General features: G+C 37.9%; 1 protein-coding gene across 4 annotated transcripts in view; it reads left to right on the forward strand.

The window, feature by feature from the left end:
- The window catches only part of peak1 (pseudopodium-enriched atypical kinase 1), a 92274-nt gene that overhangs the window by 40653 nt on the left and 32189 nt on the right, over positions 1-19432 (forward strand). For 3 of the 4 annotated variants that reach the window (XM_008411173.3, XM_008411171.3, XM_008411172.3), the window contains one exon: positions 7983-8065. The exons of the other annotated variant lie outside the window; for it this stretch is intronic. The gene's annotated coding sequence lies outside the window, so the exon portion shown is untranslated. The remainder of the gene's footprint in view (positions 1-7982; positions 8066-19432) is intronic. 4 annotated transcript variants of the gene reach the window in all.

A 19432-nucleotide genomic window follows, 5' to 3' on the forward strand; every position in this document is an offset into this window, starting at 1 on the left:
CACTTGTGGTCTTTTTTTTACCAGACAGGAAATGGGCAAAGAAAGAAGGGAGGAAGACATGCAGCAAAGGTCTTGAGATCAGAAATCATCATGATTGATTCCAGGAGAGCGATACCCAAAAATGATCTGTCAACTTATCACCTACAACAAGCCTGGCTTTATGATTTGCTTCTATAGATCACTTGCGAAATATAGCTTCAGTCTTCAGAAATGCATCATGTTTTCTTCCTCACTGTTTCAGTATGACTTGTTGACAGTTTGTAACAGATTTTAGTTGGGTCCTAATGTATTGTGCGTGAACATAATTTACAGGATAAAAACTGCAATTGCGACGGCCACTGTAGATTGCAAGTGTTATAAACTTTGCGCTTTGCTTTGAACATCATGACATTTTATGACTGGTGTTTCAGCTGCTTTCTGTGGATGTTTAACCTACAACATAAGCTGTCAGAGAGCAGAACCCAGAGCAGGCCATACGACACAGACGGGCAGGAAGAAGCAACAGCCAGTACAGCCTCTCTTTCTCTTTTGGAAGACATTGCAAAGGATGAAGAACACTTAAAATTTTAGCAAAAATCTGCTGCACATGAAAATTTCTAGAATTGAGGATGTTTCGGCATGGCTGGCTTGGGCTCCCACTGGCAAGAACTTGCAGACAGTACACCGGCATTTAGAATTGGGAGTTTATTCAAGGTTTACTTTACTTTCTTTCAGCATACATAGGATTTTATCAGTGTACACAGGTTTTATCACTCCAGTCTTTCTTTTTAGCTCTAAGAGGGAAAAGTCGACATACACTTGTGATGCCTACCACATTTCAAAACTGCTCACTGTCATTGTCAATTGAGCATTGTTTTTATATACAGTATGTATGTGTATGTAAGTGATGGTACACATTTTTCAATAGGATATGTCGTCTTCCGTGACCATTTTATCCGTTTTATAGAGCAGAAAAGCTGGTTGCCAGTCACTTTATCTCTCTGTACTTTAAACTGCTTTTCTGTGTCCTAAAAATAATCCAGGCACACTCTCAGGCTAAAGTGTTGATTGGCATGGTTTCATACCTTTTTTGTTCTTCACTTCACTCGTGTGAGCACCAAGAGGGTAAGCCAATGCTAAATGAACTGACAGGGAAACATTTGGAAGCCGTCCTCTGCCAACAATGAGAGACAAGTGTTGAAGCTTTACCTCTTAAATTAACAGAGAAAAAAAATGGGTCACAGTGCAGTTTTTACTGTAAAAGTTTTGTAATCTTACAGAAACCTCATGAGATTCTCAACAAACATTTTGGAGCTGGTTTTGTTCTGTATTTCTATTTCTCGTAAATATAGGATAGAGGGGAAAAAAACATGTTTTTGTCAGTGTAGCCTACAACATGCAACAGCCAGCTCCCACAGCTATGGCTCGACCACACTGATTTCCTGAGGTTGACGGCTACTCTGTGATTGCCCTGTAATTTAACAGACCTTGAATCTTTTCTGCATGCGGTGTGTTCACACTAAACTGCAAGACAGTTTTCCTTGGTAAACTTTTCTGTAAATCAAAGATCCTTCCTGATTGATGTCTCTACTTACTGGAAACTAGCAAAAATGATCACATTATGACTGCTCAATCTTCAGAAATCCATTGTCATAAGGAGAAGTTATCCAAATTTCATATTTCAGTAAAAAGCTGTAGATGTATGTCTCCTTTTTTTGTTGATAAAGCTAAGTATGTTGGTCAGCCACATTGGTTGTGTTGTTGTCCATTTTAATTATCAAAGATACATCCACTCTAAAAACAGTAAAACTAATCAAACTTTCAGGTGGTGCTTTTAAGTCTTTAGTCAATAACAATCAGAATGGGCTTGATATGATTACTAAACAGAAAAAAATCAGAAAAGAAAGGTTTGCCACAATTGGCCAATACCATTACACTATTATTGATATATCCCATCATTCTCTTACAAAGATTACCTATGAAATTATAGCTTAAAGGAGAGTTGTTTTGGATTTGTCAAAACATTTCTTTGCACAAACATCAAGACTTAGACATGCCACATCTTGTGCTTAGCCACCACTATCAAACTATGCTATGCAGAAGCTTCGTCTGCACTAGTGAAGTCGTTAACTTGAAGAAACCAATCATGTGATCAGTTACTGTGGCACCAAATTAAATGAGTTTGTGATTTCACAAAAAGATAACTTAATCCGTCTTGTCACAGCAGCAGACTGTACACATTATCAAAATGGAGGGAGGGGGAAAGAGACAACTTAATGATTTACAATGTTTCTTGTAGTTTAGATCTACACATAGTAGGCTAAGAAACAATGTAATTGCAGGTTTAGGGTATAAAAGTCAGACCTAAAAATGTTAACCAAAATTTTAACACATACGATTTATGAACGGCAGCCGTGGGTGAAAAGCCACCAAGTGACCTTGAGACCTTTTGGTCTGAGTCACTTGGTGCCTCCTGCTGTGCCACCTGCCGTCCTCTGCCAACTGTGGCTGTGGGTCAATATGCATTAGACCCACAGCATATTCAACCTTAAATAAATGTCCAACACACACTGAAGTAGGAATTCTTCATAATTCAGCTCAGAAGGTTGAGAATGACAGCGCTGCCTTAGCCAATTAGTAGCAACTACTTGTAAGAGGCACATCAGTATGAGGTCAGGCTGCAGGCCACTTGTGTGTCCTTTGCTCCTGAAGTGTTTTTAGAGAGAGCTGAACTGCACCTGCTGCTGCAATGAGCTAGATCAACACCCACATGTTGTCTTTTTGTTAGATTTAAGCTCACCTGCTTGTTTAGTTTGATTATAAATGCATTTGTAAAATCCCTGCCAGATGGATGGATCACTGGCGTTTTCAACATACTTTCAAGTAATGATGCAAGCAATTAATTGACTTACGATTCATTGTCAATTAATGATCAAAATTAGTTCAAATCAATTATCTAGTAATGCTAGCTTAGACCTTCTCTAGGTGTAGTAGTATTGCTGCCACCCTGAAGAGGGCACCGCTGGTCAATCCTAGGTGGAGCAAGTTGATACAGAAACAAAGATGGTGGAGCCATACCAGAACAGGAAAGAGAAATGATCTAGAGTCCAGCGTGGGATGCAACATTTACTTTATTATAGACGAGTTTAAAAAAAAAAGGAAATCAGGCTTGCCACAAACTATTATATTTTCTAGTGTCAGCGGTATTCATAAATCAATTTTCAGAAGTACCGATGTGTGTTGAAGGTATGGATTTAAATCGTGACTGCTTGTGTTGCATCAAGCGTGCCACTAAGCTCTGGATTTTACGTGACGATTTGTCTGTGGTGCTCCACCAAGCCATGTTGTTGTGTAAAAACTTCCTGTGCCTCGTTGAACTTAACCACAGACATAAACTATATTGAACACACCATGTTAAAAAAACAAAACACAGGCTTTCAAGACAGGCTTACTCTGTAATCTCTGACATTATTTAGATCATAAATGTCAAGCTTTGAGAGGCAAACTGTGTTTTGGAACTTGCATGTGTTGCTTGTAGGATATTTTTGGAACCAGCTGAGCTCACTGGCTTGCACTGTACAGCTTACGGGCCATTGAGTAAGAAAGGTTGGTTAGGTATTGTTGTCATGTCATGTAGATTGTCCTTCAAGCAAAAGACTTGGTGGATCTCTTTGCAACTATCGTGTGGTTGACCAATTGTTGGACTTAATAATTATACTTTAATCCTAATTTCAAGCAGGAATAGTACACAAACTCATATGACTTATAGTATTAATTGTAATGACTTAAGTTTTAATGCTCGACAATTTCCTTGATGTGTTTTTTGTGGTTTAGCTACCATCTAACCCGCCAGCAGTGGGTCAAAATAAAATAGAAAAACCTGTCTTGCAGAGACGTGGATTTTTCAGTGTCTGGCAATTTGATTCCAATTTTTAGGGTCACGATTCAATTCAGAAACTATCTTTGATTAGAAAACCGATTTTTCTATTCAAATAACCCAGAGATTGTTTAAATTATCTGACTGACGAGAGGAAAAGATGTTGTAAATAAATAGAACATTTATCTAAAGCAATCAAATTCCATCAATGTATATTTAAACAAAAATAGGATTGTGCATAAAATTCTGTAACTTCAATTTCCAGTATTAGGTTAGCTTAGCTGCCTGGCTTTTTCTTAACCCTTCCGCAACCTTAAGAGCTAGACTATTATTGTTTTAGGACCCGATGAGCTTTTTACTCTGTCTGGTGGAGTCACAGGAACCCTGTGTGCAGTTTTCCGAGGGTTTTCTTGTGTGCGTGTGTGTGTGTGTGTGGTTTCGAGAACTGACAGTCTAATGGGATAACACCTCACTACCCCACTGTCTGACAGTGACATCTGCTGCACTCATCCAGAGCATCATGCTAAGATCGATGGAGGGTTAAATAAACAAAATATCAAAGAATGGTTCAAAATACAAGGTGGCCAATTGGGCACGTATTAGGATATGCAGTGTAGTTGCAAATAGTGGCAAAGACGTACAACTTGAACACATTTTAAAATAAATTTTTGATCATTTTGAATTGATTCTGAATTACTAGAACTAGGAATTAAAATTCTCAAAAGAATAAATTATTTTTCTCAACAATCTCTGCTGCTTTGATAACAGGCTGAGGAAGGTAAAGATTGAACGAAGAAGTGAAAACTTTGAGAACAGCTAAATGATGAGCTGTCAAGTCATTCTGATGCTTTGTTCGCAAACCCTTTCAATGAAATTGTTTGTGTTTATGGGTGCCAGTGATCTACTGGTGTGATTAGTGAATCATAAGCCGTACCAAGTGATGAACAACACTCCTTCTTTTGGAAACCTGTATTGGAGGACGAAGTGTTAAAGTTGCTTTTGCAATTGTTTGCAGACAATTGCAGACAAGTTGAAATTAAGGGATAAATGTGATCATTTGTACAGCGTAACTGCTCAGACAGAAAGATATTCTTTTCTTTTATACATATTATTATTTACCTCCTGTAGATTAATTGGAATCTGCAGAAATTGATAGTGGCAGGTCAAAACTCAGCAAAACCTGCAGACTGGAAAAAAAGCCACAAAAGTTTAATTTATGCATGTCTACTCTGAAGATATAAATAATCTGGTCGTATTAGGTGAAGAATTTAACTTCAAAGTGCAGTTTGTAGCTCTGTCAGGGTTCTGTACCCCTCTTCTCGTCCAATGACCGTTGGATAAAGCCACCTGCAAGGATAAGCTGGTATAGACAGTGGGTGGATGGATAACTACATTTACAAAAGCACACAGATTCCACCTTGCTGCTATGTTTTGAACAACAGGAAGCCAAAATGAAACTGTAAAAGTAACAGATACACCCTGAAACAAAATTTTAAATGAGGTGAACTTTCTTTAATGTGCAGTAGTAGTACTTTTTAACTTTATTTGGAGGGGGTAACACTACAGTAGACTGTGTGTAAGAAGAGCAGCACATCAGCATTTTTAACAGCATGTTCTACCTTGTGCCTTTTAAATCTCAGTGGAAAGCAAGACTGGAATAAATGTGAAACTCTAAGACTATATTCCAATTTAAACAGCGCTACGCCCTACAGACTGGGCAACGTTTAGCTTTTTAACAAATAAAAACATGTTTGCAGTAAACCAACACTGCAGGCCTGAGTAATAAGACCAACTGGGAACTTAATTTTTCTGAATGCACTTGGAGAGATAAAAACAGCCATAGAAGTAATCAGTACGTTTATTTTTAACCCCCTGATGCTTTTGAAAATAAAAAAAAACTAAATGCAGAGACACAGAATTAAAAGCCGACTCAGTTCAAACTGCTATTATTGCCATCCGCCGTAAAAGCAGCAGCGGTTGCTCACGGTATCCCTGGAAGGAGTCGAGGTAATGGTATGCTAGAGCTGTGAGTACTGCTTAGGGGAATTTAACAGGTAGCAGATGGACTACTAGAACCAGCTGTTGTTTATGAGGCCAGAGGGAGACATTGTGGTTTAGAGTTCAGAGGCAAGGACATGTGTGCAAAGGCACCTGTGAACAATCCTTACTTTGATGGAGATCTGCTGAGGTGTGCAGACCTAACAGGGTTGTATTGATTCACTACATCCTCTGAAGAAGGCCTCAGTAGTTTAAGGCAAAATCATTTTTGATGAAACTGCTTATAGCCGGCATATTTCTGTCTATTTTGTGTTATAATATGTTTTATTTTGTAACATTTCATAGAAATAAGTTAGAAATATATGAGGGCAAACAAATTAGCATGCGAGCTACTTCTAAGTGCAGCCCTTGTAAGAACGATTGCAAATGGCATAATGGAGGAAAATTGTTGTGATGACGAACTGTGGGCGGAGTGTTGGAAAGAGTAAAAGCTTCTGAAAGAGACATAGGCCAATTTCAAAGCGTCGAATTAAGTCATGTTTGATATACATTTCATTTTTATAACAACTTAAAGTCACACAGTTACTTGATTGTAGGAGTACAGTAATTTATCTGTGCTGATTTCCTTAATTTTGGAAGATTGGTTATTGGAATTGGCAGGTCAGGCTTTTTAAAGATAGGTAATCTGCGACCGTCCAGAAATCTGCTGTTGGTGCAGCCCTGCTGGATTGTGCTGTAAAATAGCTTCTCAAAATGAGATGTGACTCTATTGGAAGCTGAGAATCAAATATAATCTTTGTCCGCATAAGCCAGATGCGGTTTTTCTTAGGGGCCCTCACTCCCTGTTCACTAGATATGCAAATAAGCAATAAAAAACCTGTTCTTCGAATACTAATATTTTATGAGGTTTTCTTTTTTCCTCTGAGTTCATGTGGTGCCCCCAGTTGTTGCCACCCAGTGGGGTGAGCCCTAACAAGAAACACCACAGGAAATATCCTCCCACAGTTAAGGATATCAACATTGAAGTTTTGGACATTTGTCTTACATACAACGCAGCTTTCAAAGACTTTTTAATCCATTTTTTATTTCATACAGTACATTTTCCTCATTCAAAATAAACTAAATTGGCTGTAACAGAGAAGCCAAGGCCTTTGGGATGCCTGCGGTTATTTTCATCGCAAATAAAACATCTAATGCGGAACATTAAAGGAATCGTAAAAAAATGGGGTGATGCTTTTTTTTTTTTTGTTTTGGCTTGTTTTTCTTTTTTTTTTTTTGTTGTTGCATAGCAACCCACATGGAGCGACTTACTTTGCATCAAATACAAAACCTCCAACTGATCCTACAACAAAGGAGGGTAGGATTCGCTGACGGGCTGAGCAGTCTCAGTTTGCCCATGAAAAAGTATGTCTTCTCTTCACAGTTGGCATTAAACCCACCAACTGGATTAGGAAAGCTGTTACTGTCTAGTTTATTTTCAGCACAGTCACAGCAGAACAGAGCAGAAACGAACACGCCGCAAAGACGCGAGGCGCTCAAAGTGACGCGTTATACAGAGCATTGTGCGTCCAAATCAAACTGCAATAAATGTGCGTTGCATTTAGTCTCTCTTGTGTTTTCTGGCTTTTCTGCATACAGTGGAGACAATGTTCCTTGAATACTAAATGTGTCAGCAAATCTGACAGCTGTGTGATAAGGCAGCGGTGCTTCTCCAACGTATCGTTATCACAAAAAATTGGAAAGTAATGGAAAACATATTCCATATTTATGCACTTGAAAAGATTTATCCATCAAAATTTTATTCTGGATTTATTGTCAAAGCCCTCTCGGATGATTTACAGTACGGCGAACTGTGTACAGTGGAGTAGGGTGATGTGAATATGACCCGACATTTTCATAAGAAGCAGGTTCGTGTCAACTTTTGCACATTTGTGTTGGATATGTGATAGTCGTTATGTAACACCGTGCCTGAACTGTGACTGGCTCTGACAATAAGCTATGATCTGCTTCACGTCAAGCCCCTCTCTCTCTCTACTTCGTCTCCGTCTTCCTTTTTTCTTTCCACACTTTTCATCTCTTTATCTCGAGTAACTCTGCCGTGTGTGTGTGCCTCTCTTGTCATCTGTAGGCTCCAGCTGCAAGTGCTCTCAGCTCCATCATCTGGGACTCCATGGCCGCCATGGCTGCTGCTGCTGCTTGATTCATTGCACTGTGAGTTAGCTTCTGTTTTATGTGAGAAAGCGTGCGTGTCCAGGTCTCCCTGTCCATCTGCGTTTCGTGGTGTCATTTTCTTGGTTGTTGGTTCTGGAAATGAGCGGTGCATGTGCATTCAATCAACTGTAGAAGCCTCACTGTGTCACTATCAAATAGGTTTTTGTCATATAAATTTGTCACAGTAAAGTTTTTACCTGTGACACTTCAGTAAATTCTTGTTTTGTATTTTAAATGAACTAAAATTATAATTTAAAACTTCAAAAGGTGAAAGAAAAAGTACTTAACGGTGTTAGAAATGAAGGCCTCAAAATGTGTTAATTTCTGCTTTTTTTATTTATTTATTTTTGTCTTTAAAGTTTGCTGTTAGTATGCTAATCACAGATCTTAAATTTTGTCATATCCAGACTTCTTAATCTCTTATGATAATTTTTTTTTCCACGGGACATTTTTGTCAGACAAAAGGTTTAATCAAACGCAAACATCTTCACTGCCAGTAACCAGCTTCTAATGCACACTTTCCAGCTAGCCTGATCAGCTAGCTAGCTTTTTCAGTGTCCATCATTAGTAAGTTCAAATTTATCGCCCGTTGGTTGGACGATGTTTGTCTTAAGCAATAGCTAACTTCTGTTGCCAACCCAAATGATTTATTTATTTACAGTTTTCTTTTGTGTTGTCGGGATGCAGGTTTTAAATTCCTTTCATATAGATCTTAAAAAGTCTTAAATTTGAGTTGGTGAAACCTACAGAAACCCTGTGTTTTGCCCCTTCACACGCACCCACTCAGACTAATTGCAGCAAAACTGTCATGTCATGCAGAGTGCTTTCCTCCTATTGAGACAAAATTTAAGGGTTCAAATTACCAAACACTCCGGTTAAAAATGTCGTAGGAGTCAAAGTGCCAATGTTGCAGCTGGGAGCAGTCTATAACAGCCTTCTTTAAAAACGCTACGGGAGGAGGTCCTGCAATCCGAAGGTTTATGGGTTTGAGTTTTGATTGAGGCGTTGCTTGTTTGGGCAATTATTCCCTCTGGTTTTGGATGCTGTGTAGCTGGAAGGATTTTTGCTATTACTTTTTTATTGTTGAGTATTTTTATTACAACTGGGAGCAGCTATTAGTATCTCAAAAGCTTAAATAATACATGAACTTCGACCCCAAGCAGAGAGGGGAGGAGAAAATTTAAAGCATCTTTTCCTTTCAATATGGTATCTGCTGCCCAGAAATTTTGCTGTTGGCGTGTCATGACAGTCAGGACGCTCTCATACAGCAACAATTTGAAGTCAGAAGCCTTTTTAGATATGTTGCAAGACTGACTGCTACCAGATACTCTTCCTGCTCCACAACGACTCTTTGAGGCAGCTGTGATGATGTTACGACATTTAATTTCCCTTTGGAATAAATTGTGTTTTTAAATTGAGCTGATGTAGGTAGAATTATATGGTGTGTTTTACCTTGTGATGAACTGGTGTGAAGTCTCCACTAACCCTCATGCGGTCTTAAGAGATGGGGTCATTTGGACCCCACAAGTTTTTGCGGGGTCACACTGACCCTGTGTGCGCTTCTGTAAGGTTTATTCTGCGGCTCGTTTTGGGAACTAGCGGTCTGATGGGAGAAACCCCAATTTTTCCACAGTGATTAATTTGGAAGAGATCGGTCAGTAAAATATTCGCAGATAAATTAGATCATATTTTTACAATTATTTAATGCAGTGAAAAAATATTAGATTCCAACTTTAGGGCTGACAATATCATTGTCCTTTTTAACTATATTTAGACTGTAAATATGTACATTTATCCATTTAAATTTTTTGGTTGAGACATAAACATTTTAATTTAACACACCTATCAAAGGTAGAACTCCTTGCTGTTTATAACACTTTTCTGTCTGCCTGTTGTGTGTTTTACCTGGAAGGGAGAATGGTGCAGGATAATGTTGAAATTCCGCCATCTCTTCAGCCATCTTTGGTGTCAGTTACTTCCTGCTTGTGTGTGTTTTGCGCTTTGTTTTTCAGAACAGCAGTGGTGTTGTTTGCACCTCTTGGTGCTCATGGAGCCAGCAGGCTCCACTTTTCCACATTCTCATAATGGAACGTTTTAGTTCTGCAATTAAAATCCTCCTGGATTCTCAGTTTTTATTTGAAATGCCTCGAATGCTGTGATTTTTTTTTTTTTCTTTTCGAGATAATCCATGATGTGAAACAGAATCTGTGTAAAAAATATGGATTTTGTTTTTCCCTCCTCCGACGAAGTCTGTCATGCTTGAAAATGATTTCATGAAGGCTGCTGTGAAAACGTTCCAAACTCAAGCCAGATTTTCGGATCAGAACCACCAAACTCCAGAGAACACTTAGCAGGGCTTTGAAACAAAGTCCTACTTAAATCATTAGTGGGGGGGGGAAAAAAAAAAGAAGGGAAAAAAAAGCCTGTCCCATCATCACTACCAGGCTGATGCTGTCCAAAATCATAATGAGAAGGCAGAGAGACATTCTTCACTCACAGAAACGGTTTCTTTTTGGTGGTGGTAATTGGGAACTGTTATCAAATCTGTTCCCTTGTTCTATTTTCTCCCAGAGTTGAGAGCTGTAGCAGAAAGAGCCGTTTGTTCTTCGGAGAAAGTAGGACAAGCTTCTCCAGCTTCATTTCAGTCAGAGCTCATGTTTCCTGTAGCTTCCTGAATATTCCAGATATTCCACATCACAGTGTGATGGCTCCTTCAGCCTGGAATCAGCTCCAGTCTGAACTCAAGATGTCCGAATTGATTTCACTGGACTCATTTCGAGTGATTCTTAAAAACAGGCAACGAGATTCTTTTAAATAGTGTCACTGTTTTTAAATTGTTTTATACTGTTTTATACTTGTGTTTATGTATTAATCAATTTTGTTTTGTAACCAGGTTGCTGTGCACTGCAGACTTCTGCCCAGGTCCCCCTTGAAAATGAGATCTGGATCTCAATGGGGTTTACCTGGTTAAATAAAGGAAATAAAAAAAAAAATACATATACTGTATATACGGCGCTATAAATGTTCTCCAGTTAGACCAAGTGTGAACAAAATCAGCTTTTATGTTTTAATTTCTTACATGCATCTGATGTGTTTATTCTGTTTTTCTGTACAGATAGATCTCAGTAAATTAGAAGAGTTGCTATAGTTCAGTAATCCAATTTAGCTCACACACATTATATATATTCATGTCCCATGGTGGCATAGTTCAAGCGCTGGTTTTTGTTCATTTGATGACTGGCGTACAGCTAATAAAAATCCAAGAAGGAATCCTGGCCACTGTGATAATGACCATTAGGCTCATCTTCATTGTTGCATTTAGTATCTCGTCTTTCTTTTACAGTGACCAAGAAGGGTCAACACAGCATCAAAAGCGTTAACAGCAAAAAGCTGCGTTGGAGGTTATGCTAACACGTAATGTAAGCTGAAACGGATGTTGTGATAAAATGAAATTTATTCTAAAACTGAAATTATGCTAAAATGGAATTCCTTTATCCCACTTTAGCATGACATCCATTGTGGTTTGTGTTGTTGAGTTGTAGCTTTTGCATTTTTTCTGACCCTTGTGGGCCACCGACCGTATCTCTATAAGCTACCATAGAGAATTTATGGGATTTAGTTTTTGCTAATGAAACACTTTGATAACCTGAGCATTGTGAAGCAGGTGTCTGTAGTTTTGTCAGGTCCCGAGCCCTGCTGAAAAATTAAGTCGGTATCTCCATAAAGCTTGTCATCACTTGTGAACCTTTTTCATTTTAACCTTATTTTTTCCTCCACTCCAGTTTATTTGCCTTCATAAACATCCGGCTTCTTTAGCAATGAAGTTTGGTGTACACCCTGTATTCTGGACAAACGTCGACTCAGCAGTGTTCCTCATATCTCTGCTGTCCATAACATGGCTAAAACGTAACGCTGCTCTAAAAGTAATTTATTTGTTGGTTTTGGTCTTCATCTTTTGTTCAATCTGAGACAGATTTTTTAAATTTTCTTTAAATAAAATCCACTTTGGTTGAAAGTAACAATTTTGTGCAAACTGTGTCCATATGAATTTTACTTTTTAAATAAGATTATTCACGTAAATGGACTTTAAATTGAGATTGAAGTTTACTGGGATGCATCTTTATCCATTAGTGTTTTAAAATATATTTAAAAAAATAGAATACCACTTTGAACTAAATCAAAACCAATTACATTTTATTTGTATAGCACATTTCAGCAGCAAGGCATTTCAAAGTGCTTTACATAATTAAAAGCAGAAACACAGAATAACAAATAAGCAGTAAAAAAGATAAATACATTTAAAACTTTTTATTAAGTTTATGGTTTTTCTGTTGGGATCTTAAGCAACTAACAGACCCGATGCTAACCCATTATGGTAACAGAAACAGTATGAACATGTCTAAGACGTAACAGATATCAAGAAAAATAAAAAACTCATGAATGCAAGTTTTGCAGTAACTGTTACAGGCTTACTCCACATTAAGTCAAACAGATTCCTGAGCACTGAAAGTATCACAGGGCATACCTTGCCCCCTGAAGTGCCTAAAAACCTGTGTTAGTGAAAGCAATGTTGTAGTCATTTATAACAAGTGTATCAGTGGGACTTTATGGCCTTGAAGCCGTAGGAATTTGCTGTGATCCCATCTGATTGCTGTTCCCTGCATCCCCACTGGCAGTCTGAAAGGATCCAGCTCTGTTCTTCTACTGTTCATTTTCCCTGATGGATAGCTCGGCTCGTTTTACCATCGGGTGGAGGGCGAGCCTTCATGAGCTCTCCATAGTCACCACCCTGCAGCCTCGGGCTAATCTGTGTCGTTTTTACACTGCAGTGTGCAGAGTGTTATTGGATATGAAAGGCTGTGTTTGTGTTAAAGTCAAGAATACTGGAAAGATGTTGTTCTGTTGTTTATTTTTCCCGTAATGTAGCTTTTTTTTTCGCACAAAGAATATATGTAGGAGATGATTTAAACTCTGCTACAATAGACCAGCTAGATCTGCATTTGTGTGGAAGTAATTTGGGGAACAGGATGTCCTGCATCCTTAAAATGTCTTAAATTCATTTCAAAATTAAGTTTGAATTCAATATGTTATTCCCAGGTCTTACATTTAGTCTTTACAGGACTGTTTAATCTCATATGTTCCATGTATTTTTTAAATTTTTTTTTTTTTGTGGGACTCTACAGTCAGGCAAAAGTTTGAGTTGCTGTATTCCTTGCGTTCTGACTTGAGACGGTTGAGGCTACCGCTAACTAGCTACTGATGTACCCCTTCAAGCTAGCTTGTTTGTGTGTATCATAGGTAAGTGCAAATTTATCGCAGGTTGGATGGAGAAAGTTTGTACATTTTTGTGGAGATACAGATCTTAAATTTCATTCATAATGGTCTTAAAAAGTCTTAAATTTGAGTTGGTTGTTTGGTTGGTTTTTCCAAAAAGACAGTAAATGCTGATCAGAACCCTAGAAAATAACTTTCTATGTAAAAAAAAAAATACAGCTTTTACACATAGCTGTCAGTTTTAAGTGTATTTATGGAATTAGAATGGTTTTAAAAAAGTAAATATTACTACTTTAACAACCACTTTAACCACATTTTGTATTAAAGTGATGTATGTCAGCAAGATAAATCACTATTTCCTCAGGAGACCTGGTCACATTGATACAATTATTTGGGAAAATAGTTTATTGATTTAATATTTTATTCATTGAAGAAAAAAAAATCCCATAACAAATTATTTTGACTTTCAGACTTTCAGTGAGAGATTTTTAAAAATTAAAGAGAAAGAAAAAGGATGTTTCTCAGATCATGATAGGAGAATCTGATGCTCATGGATTTCAGGCCATTTCGCATCAACTGCTGTACATGAATGTTGAAGAATTCAGCATGTTGCCACAGCAGAAACACACCTCTACCAGCTGCTATATCCTCACATCTGATCCCTGGATAGAGGAATTAAAAGATCAAGAAAGCTGAAAAATGAATGCATGCATGTGTATGCAAGTTTTCCGTCAGATGTGGTCACCGCTGGAAGGGAGCTCTCAGGAAAATGAGTGAGAACCGCTGAGTTAGTGTACATATTTCTGATTTTTTTTTACATTTTTGTTTTATCCCAAGCGATGCATGCATTAATTTTTAACATGCTATGCCATGCTAGTGGATAATTCTCCACTAAAGATAAAAACATGGATTAAAATCTATGAAACTTTAGACCACCTTAAGATCAGACAAGCAATAACTACATCTAAGAACTGGTCATTTAAGGTCTGTACTGAATGAATCTATAAAACACTATTGGAGGCAAAAAAAAACTTGTTTTCCACCCCAGAAAATATTGCTAAAGTTTTATATCTTCCATTCTTGTGTGAGAGATTTATCATTACATCTTTGTGGAAATTGCCTTCAATAAGTCTAAATTTGCTCTCTGCTTAGAGCATGTGAAATATTACGCTGCATGTTTCACATTTATGATTTACACATGGCACCCAGAAAATATTGTTATGCTCTGGAGACGTAAAAATACAGAGGAGTCTTTTGGCCGTTAATGTAAACGGGAAGCTCTAAATGTTAGCTTGTGGATTTCTGGAAACAAATCACTTCTGACACACTGAGCTCATGACTCACATGACTGATTGCCTGAACTGAATCAGTTGTTACTGGGTTTAGAGAGTAAACATGACCGATACTTAAAGAAAAAATGATCCAAAAACACAGTAAAATTAAAAGCTGCCACACAAAGTCATTCCCTTTCTTTTTTGGCTCATTTATAGTCAAGTTGGATGATTTTTTTTTTTTCTCTTTCATGTTCAACACCCTGTATCACCCCCTACTGACAGTTTATATCATAAAAGCAGATCTGAACTTAAAGGGAACCAATTACACAAAATTCACATTTTGCACGTTTTTGTCTATTTGGGTTTTTACTGCTTCTAAAAACAGATTAAGAAAAACCGCCTAGCTGGTTTTTGGCAATTAATGTTTTTTTTAACGTCGTAAACCAGCAGGCACTGCCCTCAGCCCGTGACTTGTGTTTGTTTGGCCAGCTAGTTTTACTGCTTTTTGCGCTGCTGGAAAAGACAAGTGTTTGTCTTCTACTTTACCACCCAGAAACCACTTGCTGCATTCTTGTTGATTGTGCAGGAGGCCCCACTTCTGCTTTTCAAAGATGTGTGGATGTTTCATTGCACATCTGTTTGCAGACTTTTTTACACGCGAGTATAAACGTTGAGCTTGGGATTGTGGCCAGCAGCAGCTTATTTGGATTTAAAGTGACAAGAGGCCCTAAAATATCCCATTCTGAGAGGAGCTCGAGATGGGAATGATTATAAGAATGATTTTGTGCAAATAAATAAATAATGGACATATTTTGAATAGCTCATAGATTGATCTTAACATAACCTGTTCAAGGAAGCATAATAGGCCACCTTTAAAAGTTTGTTTTGTAGTAATTTTGTCACCTGAAACATTGATTCATGTTTCTTTAATGCAAATTGTCCTTTATGGGTTTTACTTCCTGCATCCTGAACGCCCTGCTGTACTGAAGATGATCTGATCTACAAACCTGTTTACCATGAAAATGCAGTTGAAGTAGCTGCTACACAAACTTTCCACAAACCCATCTTCCTGCTTTTAGAGCAAATATTACATAATGAATCTCTGTTTCTTTTGCTTGGGTTGTGTGTGTGCGTGCGTGTGTGTGTGTGTGCGCACGTCTCGTTTGTTCACCCTGTGTGTTCTTTGTGTGTACTGTGACTCCTACGCATCTGGCTTGGTCTGCCTTGCCACTCTGCTGGTGTTTTTCTGGAGGCTAGCGGGTTGCCTTCCCAGGAGACCTCCACTGGCTCTTTCCCAGGCCGGGCTGCAAGCACTCTCCCAGAGCTTGCACAATACCAAATACCACAGAAGAATGTGGTTGCTTTCTCATTTCGCCCCCACCTTTTTTTCCCCTCCCTTTATTTGCTCTCCATTTTTCCTCATTTTATCCAAGGTTTCATACTGTCTCTCTCTTAGTGTGTGACTCATGAATGCCTGAAATGATCACTCTTATCACATTACACCATATAATTGTTTAAGTCATGCCTGCTGGTTGAGTATGGTTCCAGATATAGCTTAGCATTGCATTAACTCTTCTAACTTGCCTTCTTGTATGACTGGTAAAGATACTCCATAGACTGGCTTGATTAAAGCAAATAAATCCAGTTTTTTCTTGGGACCTTATCGTCCTTTGCTGTTTTCGAAAGTTCTCTTAAAAATCTCCTAATCCACAGTTTGGTTATCCTGTGATTATACAGAAACCAAACTGCAGATAAAGAGGCTTTAACCTGCCAACAGGTGATAACTGAACCCCTCTGTTATCAGGCTTTGTTTTGACATTAACAAAGTCTTTGAGCATTTGTATTAGTTGTGTCTAAGGTACGTCCGTCACTGAATCAGCTCTAAGTTGAGCCTATAATGGAGCGATTTAGTTGTCACATTACTCATTACTCTGTCAACACAACAAGCTTCAAGACGGCTTAGGCGCGTCGTGATTTTTGATCCATTTTTGGTAAAAAGAGAATTCAGTGAGTCATTGTACAATCCTTGCTTAGGTATTCACATAGTATATTTAGGATTACAGTAATTAACTATGATAATTACTTTTGTTTATACTTTTTTACTTTATTTTTTCTGTGAATAAAGTAGTATAATTGAAGGTGGCATGGCCAGCCAATAGTGTAATCAATTTAAAACTGTCAGTGTTGATGTTTCAGAAATGTTCCAATAAGACAGCGTCTGTATTTGGTAAATTTGCTGAATTTACATCATTATTATTATTTCCAGTCATCCAGACCACTCAAATCGATTTCCACTACAGACACTTTCATCCATGTGCATTCAAACACTTTTATTCATTGATACGCTGATCAATAGCAAACATGGGGCTAAGTGCCTTGCCCACGGGGCTCATGTGACGAAGGGAAGCAAGAAGACCAAGGAACACTTGTAAGTTAGGGAGAAAGTTGTAAAAAAGTTCAAAGCAGGATTAGTTTGTGTAAAAATATCTTCCTTTCATGTTTGAGTATGTTAAGAGCTGCAGAGATCAAAAAATGGAAAGCTAAGTTTGTTTCCTTTCACTTGTGTCACATAAAATTGCTGTAAAATACACTGAAGTTTGTGGTAATGTTATAAAATGTGAAAGAAAATGTTATGAAGCAATGTCAGCTTCTTGATCAGAAATTACCGATGTGCTACAAAGGTGAAAGAACGCAGAAAAATATATGTGATGGGGTAAAATCCCATGATGGCTGTAAGTAAGGTTGATCTAAAGAGCTGTTGCACTTCATGGAGGGAAGTGTTAGCATTCCTTCATAACAACCATAGATGGTCTGAATATCTCTGTGCAAGGAGAATTAAGAGTTCCACATATTTTGTTCTTTTCATCTTTTATTTTTCTGTCCAGCAACCTAAAGACTTGGCACAGTTTTCTTTTTATTCAGTCAATATTTAAATCAAAACAAAAAATGTTTAAATCTAATGTTTCAGCATATTATGAAGAAATGAGCCATTTACGTTATGGAAAGACGCTCTTGACACAAGAGAAAACTCAGGTTTTTAAGAGCCGCTCATCGATTGATTGTTAGTCCATCAATAACCTCAATCAACTTTAGATTTATTCATTAATCAGTAACTTGCAGCCCTATTGGTGAGACGTTATTGGATTTGAAGCAAAAGCTGTCTTTATGTCTGTCACTCATGAGAAAATGAATCAGTCTGGAAGAAGAAGAGTAAAGATGTGTGCGCTCTGTTTTGGGTATAAAACACATCGATCATCTAACTCCAGTTTCTGCTTCATTAGTATTGATCAGCCTTTGAATCATCACAGTTTCTGCGATTCAGGATCTTCAAACCATCTTAAAGCATTCACTTGTTAAAGCTTTCATTCCTTCTTTCTTTATTCCAGTTTCTTCTCTCCTGGCGGCTCTGAGACTTGTTTGGGTCATAAAATCTCTTTTTTTGGATTATCTGTAGATCACACGCTGTCGTCAGTCGTGGTTGTGCCGTTTTCTTCCACATTATTTCTGCTTCCTGCTCTAGCCTCATTAACCTAAACTTTATGACTTACTGCTTTATTATTGAAGAGGAAATTAGTGCTCTCAGAGCACATTATTCTCATAAGCACATATACCTTAATTGCAAACGGTCTGCTTGCAATAGTTGAACGTTTACTTGTAGTTTAGCATTTGTATCGTCTGTAAGGGACTCACTAGTTTCTTTGTGTCCTCAATAACTGAGGTTATTGCTGTTTCCACTTAAAACTGAGAATTAATTTATGACAATCTGCCTATTATTTTCCTCTCAGAAACCAAGAAGCCACCAAACTTGTTCACTTAAAGGCTTTGTTTTCAAAATGAAACTTTTTTCTGGTGTTTCTCTCAAACCCAGTACGAGTATGTAAATAGCAGAGAAGATTTTGTTTTTATTTTACGTTCGTATTTAGCTGTAAACTGATTACAACCCATAACATGTTTAATTGAGCAGCTAATGAGGGTTGTGGGAGAGAGCTCCTCCAGGCTGGAGTGACATGCGGTCCCTCGGTGAAGTGACTGAGCTGAAATTGGGTTGAAACTCCATATTGTGTGAAACGATTCAACCGTGAAGTGGGCTTTAGTAGTGGAAATAAAAGCTTGTTGGGATATGCCACCCACCTCTGGGGTTATACAGTCACATTTACACACTGAAATTTGAATCATGATTCTTCTTTTTCTATGGTAGCTGTTAATTGATTAAAGTGGTTCCACCAGGTAAAGATCCAAACTGTTGGCAGCTCAGAGATATAGAGACGGATCCATCATTGCGTTTTAAAGTTTTGATATTCTTTTTGTAAAGCTTAAAACCTTCTGGGTCTGTGAGGTTTCCAAAAAGCCGCCAGCAATTCGAAATACAACATATTTCCTGACAAAGGTTGAGAGCTCAAAAAGATATAACAAAATAGAACTTTACACTACAGCGAACCTCTGGTATTCAAGTGGATAGTAATAACTAAAACCCACAAATATGTGAGACCCCTCTCTAAAAATGCTTTGAACTGTATATTTTATTGCTTCCAGCATCAACTACACCTTAAAATGGGTTAATATGTACACTGTAACCCGTCTTAGCACAACAGCAGTAGCTTACATCTGCAGTCTTCCCTATTTCCACTCTTGGGCGTACAGCCAATCAGCACCAAGGAAAATAAATGCTGCTCCTGGATTGCAACTAGGTATTTTAGTTTCCCAAGCTCCATTTCCTTTAAAATATAACACTTATGAAAAAATCTGCAACTTGGTGAATTTTCCGTAAATATTTTTTGGAATTATGTTCCATAGAAAAATCTGCCAATAGGTAAATCTG

This window comes from Poecilia reticulata, chromosome 6, assembly GCF_904066995.2.
Source record: "Poecilia reticulata chromosome 6, P_reticulata-male-v2, whole genome shotgun sequence".
In the NCBI taxonomy this organism is placed as follows: Eukaryota; Metazoa; Chordata; class Actinopteri; order Cyprinodontiformes; family Poeciliidae; genus Poecilia; species Poecilia reticulata.